Source organism: Delphinapterus leucas, chromosome 1 (genome assembly GCF_059928025.1).
Source record: "Delphinapterus leucas isolate spDelLeu-1000000601 "Yukka" chromosome 1, BTC_Dleu_Yukka2, whole genome shotgun sequence".
Taxonomy (NCBI): domain Eukaryota; kingdom Metazoa; phylum Chordata; class Mammalia; order Artiodactyla; family Monodontidae; genus Delphinapterus; species Delphinapterus leucas.
The window spans coordinates 70,549,682-70,555,675 of NC_143129.1; the positions used below are offsets into that span (position 1 = coordinate 70,549,682).

General features: G+C 43.5%; 1 protein-coding gene across 7 annotated transcripts in view; it reads right to left on the reverse strand.

Annotated features, from left to right (window-relative positions):
• PBX1 (PBX homeobox 1) overlaps window positions 1-5,994 on the reverse strand; it is a 279,800-nt gene that overhangs the window by 135,573 nt on the left and 138,233 nt on the right. The window lies entirely within an intron of this gene.

The window sequence follows — 5,994 nt, forward strand, 5'->3', positions numbered from 1 at the left end:
CTCCAGCATCTCCTGGTCCTGAGCAGCTCACATCCAGGAAGCATCCTTTCCCAGGGGCCTCTGGAGGCCCACGACTAGCTCCACCACCACTCCATCCTCGTGCAATCCTCTCTCAGATTTACAGGGGCTCAGGGGAAGCCCACCCCCCAGGACCGACAAAGCACTCTGGCCCCAAGCTGACTTCTGGTATTTCACTGTCAAGTGAAAACTGAGTCCGTGGTAATGTTCCTGTAATAATATCAAAATCAAAAAGAAAAGAGGAGGGAAATTCTGCTGCCAGCTGAAACGAGCCTCAGGCATATTTTTGTTTTCTTTTTTTTTCATGGCTTTTCAACACCTGCCTTCGCTCTCCCACTCTCCCAACAAAATATGGCTTAGGTTGCCTTGCAGAATTATCAAAAGACTGGCCAGCAGATCTCTGCAAGAAAGTCTGCAGTGGGTGGTCTGTGTGCAATGTCTTGGTGGTCTTAAGCTCAGTCCCTCCAGACCAAGTTTCAAGGTTACAGCGGTCTTTCCCTAATTGCCATCAGAAACTGGAAATATCCTAGAAACATGAGAATCCCCCTCTGAACTCCTGAGTCGGCTCAGCGGTAGTTTATTCAACTTAAAGTGTTTTTTTCCCTCCCCTTTGCTATTTTTTGTTTTCTTATTCTTTCTGTTTCAATGGACCCAGCTTTGTTCTTCCACACTTTCGGGCTCACAAGACTAGAGGATTTCCTGAGACAAGCAGCTGGGCCTATTTTTCCGGAGGGTCTGCTTCTCATTTTGTCCATAGCCCTCTTCTTCTGAGAAGCTTCCACTGTCATAGAAAGAAGGCCAGCTCTCTCAGGTGGAGCCTTCTGGGTAGTCGATGTTGACAAATGTGATCATTTGTCAACAAGAAGTTGGTGGGCTGCAGCCATCCTGTCCCCACTGCACTGCTGCACTATGGGCTGCTGGGCCCCATGAGGACTGTGTCCAACCGTCTCAGAGCATCTATGACACCACTGCCATTGCTGATGTGCTTGGGTGTCCCCATAACTGTGACAACCTGAAGGACCAGGGCGCTGTCTTCCTCCTGTCTTGACCCCTAGCCCCTAGCATGGAACCCAGCATAGAGTAAGCATCCAGTAAATGCTGCCTGAAATGAAGGGACAGATTCAGCCCAAACCTGCCCAGTGGGTGTTCAAGGCCAAGTACTTTGGAGATAGCCTAGATTCCACATCTGGCTCTACCACACTTCTAACTCTGCCTTAGCCTCAGTTTCTCCATCTCTGAAATGGGAATAATCAGAGTACCTGTGCCATAGATGTATTGTGAAGATGAAATGTGTTAAAAGCACTTAGCCCAGTGCCTGACACATAGAAGTCACCTGACACATAAATGTTTCCTGCTTGTGAATAACTACCCCTTATTCATCCCCATCCACCCCTTCCAGAGCTGCTATGGTAGTCGACGCGCTCTGATCAAAGAAAGGGCTGCGTCAAGGACCCCCGGTTCGGATCTCCATTGTGCTGGGGCTCCAACGGTCACTTAGTCACTCAGCCTCGGCCTCTGTGGCCTGCCTTAGGCTGGGGTCACTCCACCTCACCTAACTGACTTGCAGATTGGCTATGAGATAGCACGACCTACCAGATGTGGACATGTGCGGAAAAGCAAAATCCAGACTCTCAAATCTGCTGCCAAGTTTTGTTCTGGCAAAGCAGTTCGAAGTCTAGCACTCCATGGACCTCGCTACATGCCCCATGGCGCCTGCGTCTCTCTGGGGCTCTGCCAGCCCCTGCCTGCCATGATCCACCCCCCACCCCCACCCCACCATCAAGACAATGCAGAGCATCTGCTTGGTCCGCAGTCCTCACCGGGATCCCTGCTGGAAATTAAACCAGCTTAAGGGCGAACACCCAGACGACCTCCCTCCGGCCCACAACGTCACTGCAGCAGGACACGTGGCTCCCCCCATGGGAGCAGCAGCTTCTCATTTCCACATCCTTTCACTGTGCTTCCAGGCTCCAAAGCCGTTGGGTTTTTTTCTTCCCCTTTTTCCAAAAAGGGCATCTTAGTTTGGAGACTCTTAAACCTATTTGCGTTCCCAAGATAAGCTCTTGAGCATAAAATTCATTTCAGCACGGGGGGTCTCTTCCTCTTTTCTTTCCTTCCTTTCATTGTGAAGCTTTCATGAATTCATAAACAGCCCTAGTGGTTTTAGTATCAGTGTCTTATATGAGGCGGGCATTTGTTCTCTCTATTTCTCTCTCTCCCTTTCTCTGTCCTTCCCTCCCTCCCTCTCTCTCTCTCTCTCACACTCACACACACACACACACACACACACACACACACACACACCCCGCAATGGCGTTAGCCACAATCCTGTTCTCCTCCCTCCCACCTCTAGACCTGTCCTACCCCTGGCTCAGTCAGCGCTCTCTTTCCTGGCCTCCTGTGGGAACACTGCCACATAAAATAACAAAATATTCATATGGTAAGCCACGTTAAAACCTTGGGAAGATTTAAGCCTGGGCTTCATGTCACGGACACTCCCTCTTGTAATCTGTATTCCAATCTCGGTGTCAGTGGAGCTGTGATCAGAATATCCAAGGTCTCATAAAAGATTCAGGGCTTCCTGACTTCCCTGACATTTGCTGTTTCATGTTGCTCCTGCTGGTTCCCTTTCAGCCTCTGAAGAGTTCACAGTCCCTTTCAACTCGCCCCCGAAGATGGCAAACTTGCCGAGAAAGTCTAGGAACTCAGGACAAGTATAGGACCTAAGTCGTCCTGGGAATTTAGCTGTGACTGGGGTTAGGGTTCTTTAGTTTCTTTTGTTGGCTTCTTTTGTTTGGTTGAGGGTTTTTCTAAGATGGCATTGCTGCCGCCTCCTCTGTGGTACCTGGAAGTAGGATTTAGAAATCCAAAAGGGTAACAAGACTTGATGAAGATTTTCCCTCTTCACCCTAAATGCTTTGGAGGGGTGGGTTGCGGATGCCTGACTCAGTGTGTTCACATCTTTCAGGTTCTTTTTATGATTTAAATCATAATAAGACCGTATTTATTATCTAACCTCGACTGTATGTATTATCTAACCTTGAAAAGCATTGAGGCTATCATTTGTAGGGGTGGCAGTCCCTCAAATAGGGGCCAACACATTCTCTGATGGTCAAGTTTAAAGGCAGGTATGTTACGTGTGTGTGTTTCACAACAAACACCACACTGGCATGGACACAGGTAGTCTAAACATTCAAGCAAGGTGTATTATGATTCAAGGAAGCCAGATGTAACTAAAGGGGTGCTTGTGAACAGATCTTTTGGTTTATTATGAGAATCATCATAGGTGTCTTAGCCAGAAGCACAAGCAGATTTCTAATATGATTTACTTTCCATTCATGCAATTTATACCTAGCTTCTCAGAAACACATTTAGGGAATAAACTGAGTTACACCATACTTCTTAAGGATGTCACACATCTTCACAAAAAAAAAAAAACCCTGATGCACCTACAGAGATGGCGAGAAAAGAAGAAAAGACACATTGTCATATGGCTAACACTACCCAGCCATCGGAGGCCAGAGGGAGAGAAAAGAACAACAGATTCAAGACACTTTCAAGATACCACTTAGTAAGTCACAAGTGTATAGAATTTTTAAAAAGAAGGAAAGGGGCTTCCCTGGTGGCGCAGTGGTTGAGAGTCCGCCTGCCGATGCAGGGGACACGGGTTCGTGCCCCGGTCCGGGAAGATCCCACATGCTGCAGAGCGGCTGGGCCCGTGAGCCATGGCCGCTGAGCCTGCGCGTCCGGAGCCTGTGCTCCGCAATGGGAGAGGCCACAACACTGAGAGGCCCGCGTACAGCAAAAAAAAAAAAAAAAAAAAATGTAGAACTCCAAAGCTCAGGCAATCAAAAACTAAATGCCTTTTAAAATTTAATCTCTTTTGAAAACATATTATCTTAATTATTTCTGTAAATGCTGTGGCCATTAGGCAAATTAACACAAAACCCCAGATCAAAGTGCCATTCACACACAGACAACTTGCATAACATTAGGTAGCATGAAGGTGAACAGGTGCTATAAACAACTTCTTGGAAAGTTTTTAATGTATCCACTAATAAAACCTTCTGAAGAGGTTAAAAAAATGCTAGAACACAAATTGATAATTAAAGGCAAGTTGATGGTACCTCAAAATTAAAGCTGTCAAGTGAGAAAATTATAATCAAAATTGTCTGTCTCTGTACTTCTCAAATCCTTCCCTGTGTAGTCACATAATATAAACATATATATGTATATATATGCATATGTTTCTGCATATGCATATGAAAAATCAAAGAGGCAAACACATAGCGGTGAATCACAGATAACACAAAAAGAATATGCAATCCAGTTTCATAAGCAGATATACCTATAAACACACACCCTCCGACACAGGCGGGCAAACAGGACATTTCCTGTTATAGAGCAATGTAGTTCTGAGAAATCATATGCACGGTTTTTGAGTTCTGTTACGTTCTTTGGAGAGTACATTATTTAAGAGAAGTCCACAGTCAGATATTTCTGGAAGTAAATAATCCTATCATTCATCATGTTTGGTAACTATAGGGTTTTTTTCTCATTACCAGACATAGCCCGTATTTTTTATTTAGAGTAAAATTTATTTTTTTCAAAGACATAATACCGTATAAAAGCGTGCTTCTCAACAGGGGGTGAGTACGCCCCCAGGGCACATCTGGCAATGTCTGGAGACATTTATGGTTGTCACAGTGGAGGAATGGAGATGCTGCTGGCATCTATGGTAGTGAACAGGGATGCAGCTAAACATCTTCAGTGCACAGGATAGCCCTTCTCAACATAGAATTTTCTGGACTAAAAAGGTCAGAGGTTGGGAAACCTGGATATGGATTATCACAAACATTTCAAAATTCCTCAAATCATGTCCTTCAAAGACTTGAAAAATGAGAAGCTGGAAAACATAAAAGAGAATTTTTTTAAATAGTATTTTGATTATGAAAAGAACAGTTGCGTTTTGTAGATGCTACAATATATTACTTCACCTAAAATATGTTCTTTTTTAAATTTTATTTTTATTTACTTATTTATTTTAATTGGGGTATAGTTGCTTTACAATGTTGTGTTAGTTTCTACTGTATAGTGAAGTGAATCAGTCATATGTATACATATATCTCCTCTTTTTTGGATTTCCTTCCCATTTAGGTAACCACAGAGCACTAGGTAGAGTTCCCTGTGCTATACAGCAGGTTCTCATTAGTTATCTATTTTATACATAATAGTGTATATATGTCAACCCCAATCTCCCAGTTCATCCCATCCTACCCCCCCCCCACAAAGTGTGCTCTTAAAATCTACCACCTGTAGTTGCATTACAGTCAAACTGTGAGAAATGCTGGAAAATCAGCAAGGATCTCAGAAAAAAAAACATTTACCCTGAGACACCCTTCACTGAACAAGGAGAGTATCCTAACCAATTGTGTTAAAATCAAATAAAGTAAGATATAACAAAAGCTAACTTTTTAGCCAGTGAAAAATAGACACGTCTGGCATTTAAAGTCCTACATGTGTGTATCCATCCAATTCCATAGCATCAGAGCTCTGATGTTCAGTAATATAATAATATTATTTGTGCGATCAGTCAAGGTATAAAATGTGCGTACCCTCAGTCTTTAATATTAATAAGTCTTGTAACTAGCAGTTTCTCGCAGCTCCGAATTCTTGAGCACAACTAGAAAGGGCACTTATCCTGAAAAATCTAATAAATTTACAGTTTTATATACTTCCTTCAATTGTAAAAGTCTTGTTCAATAAACTTTAAAATGCCACTATAGAGCAATAACACAGACAGTATAAACCCAGCCCTGGGAAAGCTGTGCAACCAGAAATTGTTCCCCTTTCTGCTAGAGCAATAAAGTTTTATATGTTTGAACTGACTGTAAAAAGGTTTGAATGTTGGCAACTGGGGAATAATCTGTCTTCTTTATAGTTATTATCATATTTCCCACAAGACCCCTTGGTCTG